This window comes from Macrobrachium rosenbergii, chromosome 52 (assembly GCF_040412425.1).
Source record: "Macrobrachium rosenbergii isolate ZJJX-2024 chromosome 52, ASM4041242v1, whole genome shotgun sequence".
NCBI lineage: Eukaryota > Metazoa > Arthropoda > Malacostraca > Decapoda > Palaemonidae > Macrobrachium > Macrobrachium rosenbergii.
The window spans coordinates 22,914,809-22,931,895 of record NC_089792.1 but is presented as its reverse complement, the minus strand read 5'-3'; the positions used below and the strand labels follow the sequence as shown (position 1 = coordinate 22,931,895).

Here is a 17,087-nt window from a genome sequence, read left to right as displayed (position 1 = left end):
AGTGTAAATTCCACGAGACTCAAAGACAAACTTCTGGCAGAAATTCCAGAACTTGAGGCTCATAAATCTGGCAGAGATGTATTACTTGCATTTCAAAAGGTTGTGGGAAAAGCACTTGCTCAATCATCTGATCTTTCAGAGGCAGTTATCATTGCTAAAGCAGCAAATATTCTCAGAAAGTCTATACTTGATCATCAGTCACGGTTTGATGGCACATTTTCTGAGGCTTGTGTACGAAATTCTGTGCCTCCTCTCCTGCTCCAGTTTGTAGGGATGGTTGAGCATGGGGCTGACATCAAGTCACAGTTACGATTTGGAGCATCAAAGTCAGACCAGGCCATTGCACAGCTCATGCAGTTCAACTGCTACTCCCGATACAAAGAGGGCAACAACTCATAGACACTCCAAAGACAGAGAAACACCATTCCCAGTCTACATGGGACTCTCAGTCTATGCCAAAACCAGGAAGAGAAACCTGGTTGAAATGCTACATCAGTATGGCCTCAGTATCTCTTATGACAGAGTACTGGAGGTCTCTGCACAGTTAGGAGATGCCACAGTTAGCAAATATGTGGAGGAGGGTGTGGTCTGTCCCCAGTACTGCGAAAAGGGTTGTTCACCACTGCAGTGATGGACAACATCGACCACAACCCATCTGCAACTACTGCCACTACCTCCTTCCAAGGAACTAGCATCTCCATATTTCAGCACCCCACCAAGGAGAGAACACTGGACAGGAAAGACAGCAACTAAAGTTTGCACCTGAGAAAGTGAGGTCGGTGCCTGAATTGCCGGACACATTCACAAACATCTCACCAGCTTCCTTTCAAACAAAGAACCCTGTGCCACCAAACACTGCAATACCAAAGCCACCCACAGATATCTTGGGGCCACAGCTTGCACTGGAGTATCAGTGGCTAGACAAGGTCATAGTCACCCAGGAAATAGATGATGCAGTGAATCTGACGTGGTCAGCTCATCACCTTCAATGAAGAAGCCCAGAATTTGAAGTAACCATAACTTCATTGCTTCCTCTCCTGCGTGATCAGGCTCATTCTGTTGCTACGATCAAACACGTGATGCAGAAAGTGCAGGATGTCACTGATTTTCTGAACCCTGGCCAGATACATCTTTCCAGAGGCCTCCACTGTGTTCTCCAAACTGAGTCACTACCCTCTCAGAGTGGAAGAGAGTGACCTGAAGGTCCTGGAGAGGTTTGTCATACTTATGTATGAAAGATCCAGCACTGCTGGCACTGTGGATGAGGCTAGACTTGATATGTTTGCCAGAAAACAAAGGGCATATGAGGCCATTCCACCAACCAGGGGAGCTCTCCTCCAACACACCAAGCGTGCTGCGTACCAGGCTGGTTGTGTGTGGGGGCAGGCCACCCAGTGTCAGCCACAGCCAGAGAACCCTGCTGAGTGGGGATGGCAAAAGTCTGGTGAAGCATGGCAAGTCCTCTGGACAACCAACTCGCCCTTAGCCAAGAGTTGCCAACAGCTTACCAAATGTGGATGCAAAGCAGGCTGTCGGGAAAGGTGCAAGTGCTACAAGCTGGGTCTTCCTGCACAGCTCTGTGCACTTGCAAATGTGAAGTCTAGATAAATATTGCCCTCTTCAGTAGATAATCTAGCTTGAGCATCCAACGTGTCATGCTATGCCTACCTTCTTATCCTCGAATTTTTCAAAGGTGTAGGTTGAGAGACCTATACATAGATTGGTTGCGTTTAGTCCGTATTTCTCTTCTTTTCTTTTTATGGTTACAGTCTTAGACACAATGTTGTATGTGACCATACCATTACTATTTCAGTTGAAAATAGCATATTAGTTAAACTGTCTGATCACATGAATATACCATTAAATAAAAACAGTTGGTCTCTATGTCTGCTAGCGCTGTGGATAGAAAAAAAACTTTTATGGCAACCATTTTGTATGCCATCTTGGTTACAATTCATTTAGTAAGGGTTTTCAATAAAATGTGTGGTATGGAACATTTTATAACCTAAAAGTCGAGGTTTAAAAAAAAAAACTGGCATATTCCATCCAATAGATGCTCCCAAACCAGTGAATCTCAACATAGATGGCGGCCATTTTGAAAAATAGCTGCCATCTTGGATTTTCAGGTGGCCAGCGCCCTTTTCTAAGAGAGCGTAGTCTTAGGAATGTTTGTGCCAAATTTCATGCTTGTTTCACTATCTGAACGATTTTTACAGCAATCTGCTGCACTAACAGAGCAAATTCTGGTATCAACGAGACAACAATTACAGATGGGTATTAGCGAGTGTTGGCCAATTTGGGAACAGAATATATAGAATTTAGGCCAAGGTCAAGCACTAGGACCTATACTGTATATGAGGTCATTCATCGCTGAAATGGAGATTGAGAGAGAAAAGTTTGCAAGGTGTAACAGGAGGAGAATCTCGCAGTTGCGCTATACATCAATTGTTAGGAGAGGGTTGAGGAAAGTAAGGTGGAAGAAGAGAATATGAACGGAGGCACAGTAAAAGGAATGAAAGGGGTTGCAGCCAAGGACCGAAGGGACGCTGCAAAGAACCTTAAGTAATGTCTACAGCACAGCAGCGGTGCATTGATGGCACTATCCCCCTGCGGGGAAACCAGTTTGGGAGCTAGCAACAACTGGGCGTTAGCAAATACAGTTTTGTAGCTTTATTTTCCACGTTACTGATCATAGGCATGCAAATAGTTAGCAAAATGAGTTTATTAATGATAAAATTCAAGAGGTTAGTGGTTACAGCCTTGTAATCTTGACAAGCTATTGCTGATTAAAGGATAGATGGGAACTTAACGACTGGCAATTGGCTGTTGCGAATAAAACTTCCTTTACTGACTCTTTCAGTAACGGTGACAGAAATTCTCATACCCGCTCATTAAAAAAAATAACATGGTATAAAACTGGTAAAAATGCAAATACTCATAACTGTAAAAAAAAATACACTACATTTACGGAGCAGGTCATTCACCTCCATGAACTCAAATACACTACTGGATTTACAAACAACATATCTAACCAGCCTTGAAGGAGAATAATTATTATTCTCATTCAGCCATGAAGAGAAACGTGTTCTTACTCCTCGAGACTGGGACATTCAACCATGAAATACTTTCGGTTACGGTGAACAAGTGATCACTAGCTTTAAAATAGACATAGTTACCATTCACATCATGTCATTCTAGGAGAAAATATATTACATTTAACTTCTTAATGGCAAGACTAGGGCATTTAACCAAAAAGTTTCTCCCAGTCCAGAGGACCAATACAGAAAAGACTCCTACTTCTACTTTTCGCTTTCATCATAATTTATCAGGTTGCGGAGTAAAGCCCTACGCCCTACCATTCCTTTGTATCCCCTGACCTCCATATCTGTCTCTTAAGGCTGGGCTTTACTACCCCTTTTGTGATTTCATCACTTTTTTACCTGTGATTATATTCGATCCTATGAGATTTGACGGAGCAATATTCTTAAATGGCCAAGTAAATTTATTTTATATTGCACTTAAGTGAATTTATACTTGCTTGGCCCAAACAACATAAATCACAATCCAGACCTGGGATTTTATAAACAATATCGTCACTGGCAGCACAATTTCTTATAAGCACACGTCTTTAAGTGGTATTTCGTTGATTTGATAGCCTGAAAGCCGATACATTAAAGCAAAGAAAGAGTTTTCATAGATAATTCTGGCTTCTCACTTCAAGTATAAAATGTCCTCACAATTGTGTTGTAACAAGTATAAAAAAATATGAGTTGGATAACATAAGTCCATACCTGTAGTTCTAATGTCCTGCAGTTCGTTTTTCAGAGTCAAGGCTGACAAAGGTAATTCTCGCAGAGCACTGAAGAGAATACAGATATTTTCATGTTGATAAAATTAACTGAAAAGTAATGCAGATGATATAAATTATTTGTAACTTCTCTGTATATACTGGATTTACACCTTAAATGTTCATGTCTTATTTCTAGTGCAAATTTAATAGAAGAGACTTGTCCAGTCAATATTACTGAGAGTTTATTTACCTAGCGCCAACAGTTATAATAGCCATAACAGCGTCTACATACCCGGAACTATGGCACAGGCATTCGAAAAGCCTTAGGAACTAAATGATTTTCAAAAACTCCATTTATAAATTTGCGACAACTGGTGATGAATTTTGCATTCAAATTAAACCCACAATCATAACTACATAATTTAATGACTTCCAAAGTTTGCCTGACTGTAAGTGGTAAAACCAATCTTGTTATTTCATATAACTGAGATATTATAATATCGAAACTTACAAATCTGGAATCAGGACAGATCGTGATTCCATCAAAACTGTTTCCAATTCAGGCTCCGTCCAAAGGCGGTAACAACCAATATGTGGCCCCCAATTGCACATTTAGCATCAAAGAGAAACAACTAAAAAGTACGTCGAAGTTTCTTCGGCGCAATCGGGTTTTCTGTACAGCCGCTACTGCGTATAATCAAGGCGACTGAAAATAGATCTATCTTTCGGTGGTCTCGGTATAATGCTGAGTAAGCCGCCGCCCACGAAACTTGAACTACGACCCGCTGGTGGCCTGGCCTATATCGTTGCCAGACGCACCATTATGGCTAACTTTCTTACATAAAATAAAACTACTGAGGCTAGAGGGCTGCTATTTGGTATGTTTGACGATTGGAGGATGGATGATCAAGATACAAATTTGCAGCCCTCTGGCCTCAGTAGTTTTTAAGATCTGAGGGTGGACAGAAAAAAGTGCGGACGGACAGACAAAGCCGGCACAATAGTTTTCCTCTCAGAAAACTAAAACGCAAATGGAGGGTGCCATAAGCAGTGTGAGGTCATTACGACTCCAGTTGAAGATGATGGTAGTTGGACTCAACTGGGGAGTGGTTGAGGAGTCGTTAGGGGTTAGTAGATGGAAGGGTGTGCAAGGGGGAGGGGAGCTATGAGGGGCTGTCTAGGGATCAGGGAGTGCTAAGGGGTAGACAGGATGTTAATGGATAAGGTTGAGTATCAAGGGATGAAGATGGTGACAACGGATGAAGAGAAGACCAAGAGACTGGAAAGGGGGCCTAAAGGGTGGAAAATGAGACAAAATGCTGTGCTGTGTTGGCGATGTTGTGGAGTGACCTCATTTGCTTTTATAGCTTTAGTCATGTTGGGTTTCAATGCTGTGTTCGTCACATGCTGTGCTTGCTATGCCGTAGACGTAGAGTGACTCCATTTGCTTTTATGGCTCCGGTTACTGCTGAGGTTGTGATAGGGTCACTGAGCATTGTTTTTTTTTAATTTCTTTTTGTCTTTTGTCGCTCTGTTTTAGTTTTCTGTAAAGAAAACTATTGCGCCAGCTTTGTCTGGCCGTCCGCACTTTTCTGTCCATCCTCAGATCTTAAAAACTATTGAGGCTAGAGGGCTACAAAATTGGTATGTTGATCATCCACCTCCAATCATCAAACATACCAATTTGCAGCCCTCTAGCCTCAGTAGTTAGTTTTGATTTTATTTAAAGTTAAAGTTAGCCATAATAGTGCTTCTGGCAACGATAAAGGATAGGCCACCACCAGGCCGTGGTTAAAGTTTCATGGGCCGCGGTTCATACAGCATTATACCGAGACCACCGAAAGATCGAGCCATTTTCGGTGGCCTTGATTATACGTTGTAGCGGCTGTACAGAAACCTCGATTGCGCCGAAGAAACTTCGGCGCATTTTTCACTTCTTGTTGTCGCTGTGGTGGTATGGCTGTGAAGCTCTCATGGAGGGGGAAGAACGGTAATGCGGAAAGAAATGGAAGTGTACCGGCAATAAGAAACAAAAAAACAAAAAACTGAACACCTGTAAACATTATTAAATAACCTTAGGAAAAATGCCGATAAAAAAAGATTTGAGCTGAAAAATTGGAAAGAGGAACGAATATGAATTACGAAAAAGAAATGAGAGAGAGAGAGAGAGAGAGAGAGAGAGAGAGAGAGAGAGAGAGAGAGAGAGAGAGAGAAAGCAATTTTCTGCTAGGCTATAAAAAAAATCGCACCGGAATAGGAAAGCAGCAAATGAGAATAACATAAGAGAAAAAAGCAAGAAAATAAAACGAAGCCGTAGAAAGTGATTTTGACTCAGCGGCAGACGACTGCGGGAAGTACGAGGTTTTAAAATATCATGGGTACATCTAAAACTTCTTTTTTCTCGGTAGTTTCCGTCGTTCTTATATACAGACTCTCCCTCTCCCCCAACCCTTTCTTCTTCTCTCTCTCTCTCTCTCTCTCTCTCTCTCTTAGGGCTCTTGGGATAATGATGTTGCATGACCCTAAACCTACGATATTATCCACTGCATTTGTCTTCTTCGTCAGATAACCATCAAAGTACTAACTAAACAATAATAATAATAATAATAAATAATAATGATGATGATATTGAAAACATGATATTGAAAACAAATAGTAAAGCAACATTAACAAGGCGCTGTTAACTTGAGGGAACCAATGCGTAATAAATAAATTTCTGTTATTAGAGAGTTCGACCAACGCAAAAGCGAATGAGGTATAAAATTGCAGCCTATTTCAACGAAGCCTTTTTGGGAACCAATTACTTCCTCTACGATATCTAACTCTGATTTAATTACTCGAACAATGATTACGGAAAATGAGGGCTTCCATTGCGAGGGCTATTAGCCTTCCTAATTAGTGAAGGAAATGAGTTAAAGACTGCATGATATTGATAAATGATGCTGTATCTTGGATGCAATTATTTCACAGTGAGCATGAGGAAACTGATGACAGGACTGTGAAACAAGAACAGAGTGTAAACAGACATTGTTGAAAGAACCTTGATTACTTTGGCTGATAGAGATACCATGGCTGCTGCACTATACCACTGTAGGTTACCTAAATAGGATAATGGTCTAAGTAACCAACACCTCATAGTCTCTGGCCCCAGCTACGATGGAAACATCTCTCAATACCATATCCAGTGCATAGCTAGTGTATGACTGGGATTCCTTGTCAGCTATAGGCAATCATGCGACTGACAGAATTTCAGAGTCGACCTGACATTCAAACGCAAGACAAATTCTGTTCTTTGTATTAAAGCCCACAGAAATGAAAGATGCTTATGCCCTGGTCCAAGAGGTCAAGGGGTTATACCAAACAAATTTATTCTATGACGCAGTTATAAACGAAATCATACCCATTACAGTATTTTCTAAAACTCTGAAACAGTAGTTCGTTGTAGTCACGTGTACAGTTCCTCTGGCGATAGATAGAAGCACTGCTACACAGGGCATAGTTATATCCTGTTCAAGCGCAATGCTTTCGAGATAAACAGGTCTACATGGAGGTTCATCGAATCCTGGAACGAGGAACTTTTCCTTAGACTTACGACCAGACACAAGACAGAGTTATGGCACAAGATATTCTGACAGTTATGACACAAGAGATTCTGACAGCGTTATGACACAAGAGATTCTAACAGAGCTATGACACAAGAGATTCTGACAGTTATGACACAAGAGATTCTGACAGGGTTATGACACAAGAGATTCTGAAAGAGTTATGACAACGGATTCTGACATAGCTATGACACAAGAGATTCTGACAGAGTTATGACACAAGAGATTCTGACAGAGTTATGACACAAGAGATTCTGACAGGGTTATGAAACAAGAGATTATGACACAAGTGGATCTGACAGAATTATCATGGTACAATCCAGTATCGCAATTTAACATTAGAATTTAAAGAAAAGGGCTTATTCAATATAAGCTAACTCTTTTAAAGATAAAATGAAAAGAACATTAAATCCATCACCTACCATCTGAGCAAGAACAGAGAACTTTATAACAAGAAATTATGAGATTTCAAACTGGCATATTTTCTGGAAAAAAAAATATATACTTCCATTATGATATTCAAATAGAGAGAACTCACCTTTCTCTTCTTCAGAAATGCACAGAGTTCCCATGTTTAACCTGCAACTCTGTTGTGGATTCCACTATCTGAAAGTCAAAAATAGTTCATCATTAATTTCACTAAGCACACAAACTATTCGGTCACAAGCCATTTTTATTTTACTGTCGATTCCACAAAAGTCAAAAGCAGTTTCTGGTAAAAATTACTAAACAGAAAACACTTTTTAACAGTAAGATACATTACACATTGTCTTAATATATCTACACGGCTAAGGCACTCTCTCTAATTCAAATGACACTGCCTTAGTCATCCTTTAGCCGATTCATACACCTACACGATGGAAGTCTCTTCAGTAGTGCTTCAAATCTCATCACTACTAATGGCCTGTCCACACTAGCGGGCATGACTGTCGGGTACTTCCAGCTGTTTATATTTTCTCTCGCTTCTGAAGCAGTGTTACCATGCAATTGCATCGTTCTGGCTCCATACTCGGTCGGTCAGTAAAGCTCGTTATATAGTGGAAAGGGTTATGGGAACAGTGTTTGCCCGTCAGGCATTGCCCGCTGGTGTGGACAGGGCTTAATAGTGACAATTTTTCTGTCTCTCGCTCTGCTGCTTCTTCCAATTCATTTACTCCCGGGTATCAACACAAATCATTACTACTCCCCACGCCTACATAGACTGTAGATTTATAGATGTTAGGCATACATGCCAAGCACTGGGGCAACTAAGGCCATTTAGCACTGAAACGGAAATTGACAGTGAAAAGGTTTGAAAGGTGTAACAGGAGGAAAACCTCGCAGTCGCACTATGAATCAATTGTTAGGAGAGGGTGGACAGCAAGATGGAAGAACGAGAATGTGAACGGAGGTACAGTAACCTAGGCCATACAGACTTCATTTAATCGATCCATCTTTACTCTAGGTCTCATTAATGATCTACCTTCATCAATGTTTAATGGTCTACTTAAGTCAAGTCTGCAACTTATCTGCTCTGCCAACAAGCAAAATTACAATACCTAATAATATCAACCACTCCATACCCTACACATTTTTCTTACGATTTTATCGGAATATAAAATTTAGGCCACAGCCCAAGCCCTGGGACCTATGAGGTCATTCAGCGCTAAAAATTAAAGTTGTTAGGAGAGGGTGGAAAGTAAGAGCGAAGAAAGAACTAACGGTATATAGTACAATGAATAAAAGGAGTTGCAGCTATGGGCCGAAGGGAAGCTGCAAAGAACTGGTAATGCCTACAGTGCACATTGTGAGGTGCACTGTCGACTCTAGTCCCCACAAAGGTATGCATTTTCTTTATAACACAAGCCTGTGAAGACACTTTCCACGCGTTTTGTGACTTCTTACATCTCTGCACTAATAAAAATGCTTTTGTTTCAGTTACTTATAACCAACCAACTGCTCTAAAGTCTATATAATCGAACGTTAAGTTTATACTACTCAGGCTCTCGAAGCCATTACTGATCAGGCTACTTCTCTACGGTTACACTGTTAATTGGTGTTACTATTGTTTTAAATTAGAAAAAATGTTCTGAGTAGTTTTTTTTTAGAGTAACCTGGTTGCAACTACTAAATTACGAAGAAACTAAATCTACATATATTGTCTGAACGATATATCATGGTTGGCAATGTTAGGCTCAGCTACTAGACAATCTAATATAAAGATGGCGCTGCTCGTTTAAGTGGACAATCGAATGACCCATTTTTCTGGATTCTGCCGACATCAAAGTGGCATTGAGAAACGCCACTTAAATACGCTATTAATTTTTTTAATATGACCTTTACACGAGGAAGCAGTGCGAGCAACCATCAAGCACAGTCTGTTGGTTCCCTATTCGTCCTTCTATTCGTGACGAGTGCTTTTGCTACGCGAATTTTGTTATTGCGCCATACTAGGCAGTTCAACCTCCGTACATGCACAGTAAAAAGCGTCTAGACGAGCGGGCCTGATCGGCGGGCAAACACTGTTCCCATAACCCGTTCCACTATCCTGACCAACCGAGTGTGGAGCCAGAACGGTGCGATTGTCTGGTAACGATGCCTCAGAAGCGAGAGAAAATATAAACGGCTGGAAGTGCCCGACGGGCATGCCCGCTAGTGTGGACAGGCCATTAGCCTCATGACACTTAACTCACCCTCGTAAGCTTTCATATATTTTGTCTAGTGTGTTTTAAGTGTTTTGAGTATTCTATCTAACAGGCAATTTTTTTCAGAGATTTCATTATACGATAGACGTGGCTTACCCACCTCCCTACCTCAAAATTAACGGTAACTTCGGACGGTACCAAGAATTAAATTACAGCTTTGTAATTTAAAAGCAGATCCTTATCAAAACTATACAGCACAGGCACCCACAAAACCTGGAAAATTTTGATCAACAGCTTCCTTCGTTTTAAGAGTAAACTACCAAGTATCTCATTCCACTAGGTATTTTCATTTCTACCACTACCATCCACCTGAATTTAGTGGCAACCAGTCTCTAATACTTCAATATCCTCTAGTAATTAAAATTGTAATTTTTAATTGATTACAAGAATAACTACACTAACTCAAGTCACTGAAAGTTTAATTCCTACCCTTGGTAACCTTACATTGTTACTGCTGTTCTCCCAATTTCCAAGACCTATAATACAAGCAGAGTCAATTTTGGTTAACCAAGTACTTCAGAAGTACCTCCAATTTCATAATCACTGTGCAGTCTTTGTCTCACAAGGACCAGTACAGCAACCCATTTCAGGCCTCCCCAAAAGGCAAAGCCACAGACCTTAATAAGTTTTTTGAACAATGTACATCCTTATTTCAAAAAGTAACCATACAAACAACGTTGAGGATAAAGATAGTTCACCATTGTTTTAAAATTATGTTTTTAATTCATCCAAGATTTCTGAAGAGACTAGGAAATTCATGACAATTAACATCTCAGCACCATAACTGGTTACGCTTTCGGCCCCAAGGTTAATACGATATTTGTTCTTATTTCAGGAACCTAACCTCTGATAATTTTGTCTTCAGTAATCAGGTCATACCGGCTGATTTAAATTAACCTGGAATAGAGATTAACGTTAGGAATGGTTCAGCAGAATTTAAAGACAGAAAAAGTCACAGGTTTGATTTACTACCCTAGAAACAGCTTAATTATAAGGTGGGAGTTAACTGGTAAAGAATCCATTTATCAAATAAGCAAATTAAAACTCAACTCGGGTAATTAACTTCAATAAAAAATTATTACCTTTCAGAAAATCAAGATTGAGAAGGACAAACTATTTTCATTCCATTCTTTCAGCTCGCGCATTTGTAACTACAGCTTAACGAAGGTCACCGTTCTAAATATTCAGTCAGACCACATCACGGATTTGCCTGTAAATAAATCTACAATAGACAGCTAGCCAATATCGACTAAGGATTATAATTCTTACGTTACGATTACATATCTAGTAGCTTAAATTATCTTCTATTTTAATTTTCCTGAAACTTGCTCAATTTAAGATTTGTCTAACTCAAGAATGAATGAAACCAACTATAATTGAACCACAATTTCAACTAAATTCACCAACTAGCATCAAAATGAATCCTTCCAAACTTCATATGGCCATTCAGCAAGTAACCGAGATTGCTTTGCTCTACTTAGAATTTCCTCCCCGGAACTAATTATGGCAGGACTTCCGTCCTACCATAAAAAGTTCAAGGGAGTACCTCCACCCCTGTAGGAGCACCGCCCTGTAGGACACCACCCCTACAAGGATGGAGGATAAAAAAAAAAAAAAAAGGCATTCGGTTTTGCAAAGACATGAACAAAACACTCACTTTTTCCTTCTATCTTCTTTATTTTACCTATCATCTTGAAAACTGACGTGGCGTAAATTCGTTTTCTGTCAAGATCGTCGTTCAACAGATGACCCAGTTCGGTAGTTAAGAATACCCATGTCTGATGTGTACCTTCACCAGAGTGATCGTTAACACGGAGGACCTGAAACAAAAGCATATTCAGTTATCTACCTAAGCGTAAAAACAAGATTCTTTTAAGTAGCGCAGGATTAATATCGAATCTGGAGTCAAATGACAAACAAAAAATCATTCAGTAAAAACCTTAAAACAAAATTAAACTTAGAACTGATAAATCCGCAAACAATACCGTGTAAAAAATACTCGGTGTAAAAAAATCCAATAAATCTCAACACAAACATTAACTCGAAAATCGAACTGCCACAAGCACAATCAAAACAGGATGTTCGCGGGTCGACGTAAGAATGCTCTCTGGTTCGTCATAATTACTTCCGATGAAGGTAGACGTCGCCTACCAAGGACTCTCCGCTCCAGGAGCAACTACCAAGGACAATCGTTACCCAAGAACAGTCACTCGCTCGGGTCTGCGTGGCGAGATTCAGGCCAAAAGCCTTTCTTAAACAGTTTCCTTTTTACTGTTTTCTCTCATCGACGTTCTCTTAATCTTTTGGTTACATCAAATGAAGCCTTCGTTTTATTTATGAAACATTTGATTACGAATAAAATAAAGGCTTACATTACACGTAACCAGAGATACCAAATCCATTTTAAAAGACAAAATGCTTATGAACCTCTGATTACAAATAAAATCAAGGCTTCCATTTTACGTAAAGATATTCCAAATCCACTTTAAAAGACAGTGTTTAAGAATTTCGCAGAGAATTCTTGTAGGATTGAAAGCAATGGATTCTAGAAAAATGTATGTAGTTGGAGATTTGATTTCTTGTAGTCTATTGTAATTCACTTAATGAATGAAAGCTTCAGGAAAATCAAATTTCTTGGTGAAACGTTTATGAAGATTCTAAACCATTTGACGGCTAAACGTTCTATATTTTTAGTTTTCTGTAAAAGAAAACTGTTGTGCCGGCTTTGTCTGTCTGTCCGCACTTTTTCTGTCCGCCCTCAGATCTTAAAAACTACTGAGGTTAGAGGGCTGCAAGTTGGTGTGTTGACCATCCACCCTCCAATCATCATACAAAAAGACTGCGGCCCTCTAGCCTCAGTAGTTTATTTATTTTATTTAAGGTTAAAGTTAGCCATAATCGTGCTTCTGGCAACGATGTAGGATAGGCCACCGTCGGGCCGTGATTAAAGTTTCATGGGCCGCGGCTCATATAGTATTATACCGAGACCACCGAAGGATAGATCTATTTTCGGTGTCCTTGATTATACGCTGCAGCGGCTGTACAGAAACCTCGATTGCGCTGAAGAAACTTAGGCGAATTTTTTACTTGTTTATTTGTTACTTTAGTATTTTGTAAGAATTCTCATACAGGGGAAACGTCATCATTTTCACAATGTGCAAATGCCCACTGTCTATCCTACACTCCAAGGATCCCAACAATGATCTTTTATAAGTCTAAATCGCAGATGTCGCTTTCGTGTAACAATTCTCTTCCTTCTTTTCAATCCAAAACAGACGAACCACCATCTTTCAGATCAGCTTTCGAGGTTTAAAAACCTATGTATATTATTTTGTATAAATCTTTGTTAGTTTTGTTGAATTAATATATCCTTGCTGCGAGCTTTCTAATTTAAAGATTACTAGATAAACATTTATCAGAAGCGAGAATATAATCAATTAAAAAGCTTAATAAATATATAAAACATTGCTTTTAAGAAAGGCTGGTATTTTAATACTCAGTAAGGTAATGTCAGTTATCTACCTAGTTTTAATGTCATTTGTTTTCACGTATTTACTCCGGAGTCTTATTCCTTCTGTCCCCTAGAACTCTGACCTCTACATATCTCACCTGTTCCTTTCTCTCTCTCTCTCTCTCACTTCACAATTTACCTCTGTATGGTTTAATTGTCAATTTTAATCCATTTCTTTTTTAGTTTCTTGGTTTTTTTGTGGTTTATTTTCCCGAATGAGCTGAAATTTTACATTCTTGAAACACGATTTACTCTTCCAAGAAAACCGCTGACGGATAAGGTCTTATAGAAATATGGATGGACTTTTTCGTCAAGTTCCTAAAAGAACTCAAATGAAACTTCCGGATAAACACGGAAGAAAATGGTGGATGCAAATTAACAGTATAATTGTAGTTAAAATGAACTAGACTGAGATGACAGTCGCCAACACCAAAGGAAGTTAATTTTCGGCCAAAAGCCCTGTCCAGAGGTCATGGGTGAGACTCGAGACAGATTCCAGCTTTCATGGAAGGTCCCGCCCAGTTCCAGACTTTGCCGCTAAGGCGTCTCACCTAAGATGTGTGTTAGGTTTTGACTTTTGCTTTCCAAGGCCACAGGACTCGGCATAAATGTCTGTAAGAATAATTTACAATAACAACGGGCTGAGGAGGTAAAGAAAGGATATACAATGGCAAGATTGTGGTACTAGATGGTGTGGGTTTGTGTATGTGTGAATGTGATAATGATTCCCAATGAAGCTCAAAGCAAGGAATTGGGGGAGTCCACAAAGGTTCCTTAGTTCAAAAGCATCAAACTATAGCCAACTGAAAAAATGGGGAATCAACAGATATAGTAAGCTTATGCTTTAATTAACAGTCAGTCTTGGGAACCCATATATCTCTCTCATTATATCACTGTTTCTGCCTTACATTAGCGTTAATGCTCTGTTTTAGTTGCTAAGTTGCTGGTTACTCTGGATTCCCTTCAACCACTGGACCACCATATCTCAACCCAGGGTACTAGATAGGTGCCCAGTTACATTATGGAGCAAAGGAAAAGCTTGCATATAATGATTTGTTCTGATATTGGATGTTCTTGACGTAACACTATGTGATGCAGATGAAGTCCTGAAACACCTGAGCGATGAATAAGATACATCACTACATTCATGGCCGTTGGTACTATAATCTTATTTTTACTTTGACTGCGACCAGTGCTGTCACACAAGGCAAATTATACCCCGTAGGAGGGAGGGCTGTCAGTGCACCTCATGTGGTGCACTGCAGGCGTTACATAAGGTTCTTTGCAGCGTGCCTTCGGCCCCTAGCTGCATACCCCTTTCTTTCCTTTTACTATACCTCCTTTCATATTCTCTTTCTTCCATCTTACTTTCAGCACCCTCTCTTAACAATTGTTTCACAGTGCAACTGCGAGGTTTTCCTCCTGTTACACCTTGCAAACCTTTTACTGTCAATTTCCATTTCAGCGCTGAATGACACCATAGGTCCCAGTGCTTGGCCTTTGGCCTAAATTTTATACTCAGTTCAATTCAATACTTTGTATCAAGAAGATGAAATATAGCAGCAGCTTCCAAGATAGCAAAGAGAAAAGTTTGTGTGGGATGAGCAGAAAGCTGAGAGCTCTCCTCCAACCACGAGTGGTTCTAAGAGGATTCTGCATTTCAATATGTAGAATAGAAGGATATTCAATTTAGGTCTAAGGCCAAGCGCTGGAACCTATGAGGTCATTCAGCGCTGAAACGGAAATTGAGAGTAGAAAGGTGTAACAGGAGGAAAACTCTTGGTTGCTCTATGAATCAATTGTCAGGAGAGGGTGGAAAGTAAGACGGAAGAAAGAGAACATGTTAGGAGGTACAGTAAAAGGAATGAAAGAGGTTGCAACGAGGGGCCGAGGGGGCGCTGCAAAGACCCTTAAGCAATGACTACAGTACATTCAATATGTACACTGGAAACCCTTTCCTTTCAAGATACCGGATTGCAAGAAACTAAAACTCACAGAGACACAAACACTTGAGCGTTACAGGCAAAACGGGAACACCCAATAAACACTACAGTAATGATAGCCAGTCACAGCCCAGTTCTGCGTGATATCTGGGCTTCAGAAAAGAAGAAGAAGAAGACAATGAGCAACTCGTCAATTCTGAGACAATATAATAAGGTTTTGGTCAATTCACTTTCACAGGTATGCCACTGCATCGCCTAATAAGCGAAAGTAGTAGAAATTAATTTGTTCCCACAATAAAATCAACAACATTGCTCACAACTATTTTCCATTTAGCAGTGATCCAGTTCAGGAATTTTGATTTAAACATTTTTAATGCTTTATTTTACCGTTTTTCAGGTAATTATAAATCACATAAGGTGTTGTAAGAACGTTTTGCTTCATTTTGGGTTAACGTGAATGTTATAATTAAGCAAACGCGTGCCACTCACCACTATGTCTAGTTTCTCTCTATATATATATATATTATGCGTGTGTGTGTGTATAACTGAATCACGAAAATATGGAACGTGATGAATATATAAATAAAGACAAAATCCACGAAGGAAAGAGAAACACTGGAGTGCTGCGAGGCCTTTCGACTGGCGTCCTTTACTCAGCAGACTGATGAAGAAATACAAAAGTATGTTTACAAAGAAAGCTCATATAAATGACAGATGGGGATTACAAAGGAAAAAATAGAGAATTATTTTGTTCTGTAAAGGACGCCAGTCGAAAGGCCTCGCAGCACTCCAGTGTTTCTCTTTCCTTCATGGATTTTGTTTATATATATATATATATATATATATATATATATATATACATACATATATATATACATATGAATATACAGTATATTAATATAAAAACATATAAATATATATATATATATATATATATATATATATATATATATATATATATATATATACATATATATATATATATATATATACACATATTATGTGTATATGTATCTATATATTATATAAATACATATACATTATAGATACATATATATATATATATATATATATATATATATATATATATATATATTTATATACAGTACTGTATATATACATATATGTATATATATTGTGTAATTATATACATATATATATACATATTTATATGTATAGCCTATATATTTTATATCTACACATTATATATAATTATATGCATTTATATGTATAGGCTATATATTTTATATATACATATATATTATATATGTATATATAAATATAAATATATATAGCCTATACATATAAATATATACAATGTGATATAAAAATATATATACATATAAATGTCTATATATATGTATATAATTACACAATATATATACAGTACTGTACATAAATAAATATATATATATATAATATATATCTATCTATACTGTATATTTATGTAGATATATATATAAATGTTATATATAATGTATATATACATATCTATATTTATAATATATATATAACTATGTATGTGTATGTATAGATCGTATGTATGTATATGAGAGC

General features: G+C 38.6%; 2 long non-coding RNA genes across 2 annotated transcripts in view; both read right to left on the bottom strand.

Annotated features, from left to right (window-relative positions):
- LOC136833753 (uncharacterized) overlaps window positions 1-17,087 on the bottom strand; it is a 104,787-nt gene that overhangs the window by 77,235 nt on the left and 10,465 nt on the right. The gene's annotated exons all lie outside the window — the stretch shown is intronic.
- Window positions 10,780-11,896, bottom strand: LOC136833907 (uncharacterized). The gene is made up of 3 exons (XR_010851619.1): window positions 11,734-11,896; window positions 11,159-11,286; window positions 10,780-10,973 (listed from the first exon to the last, which is right to left on the bottom strand). It is a non-coding gene; the product is annotated as an uncharacterized lncRNA (long non-coding RNA).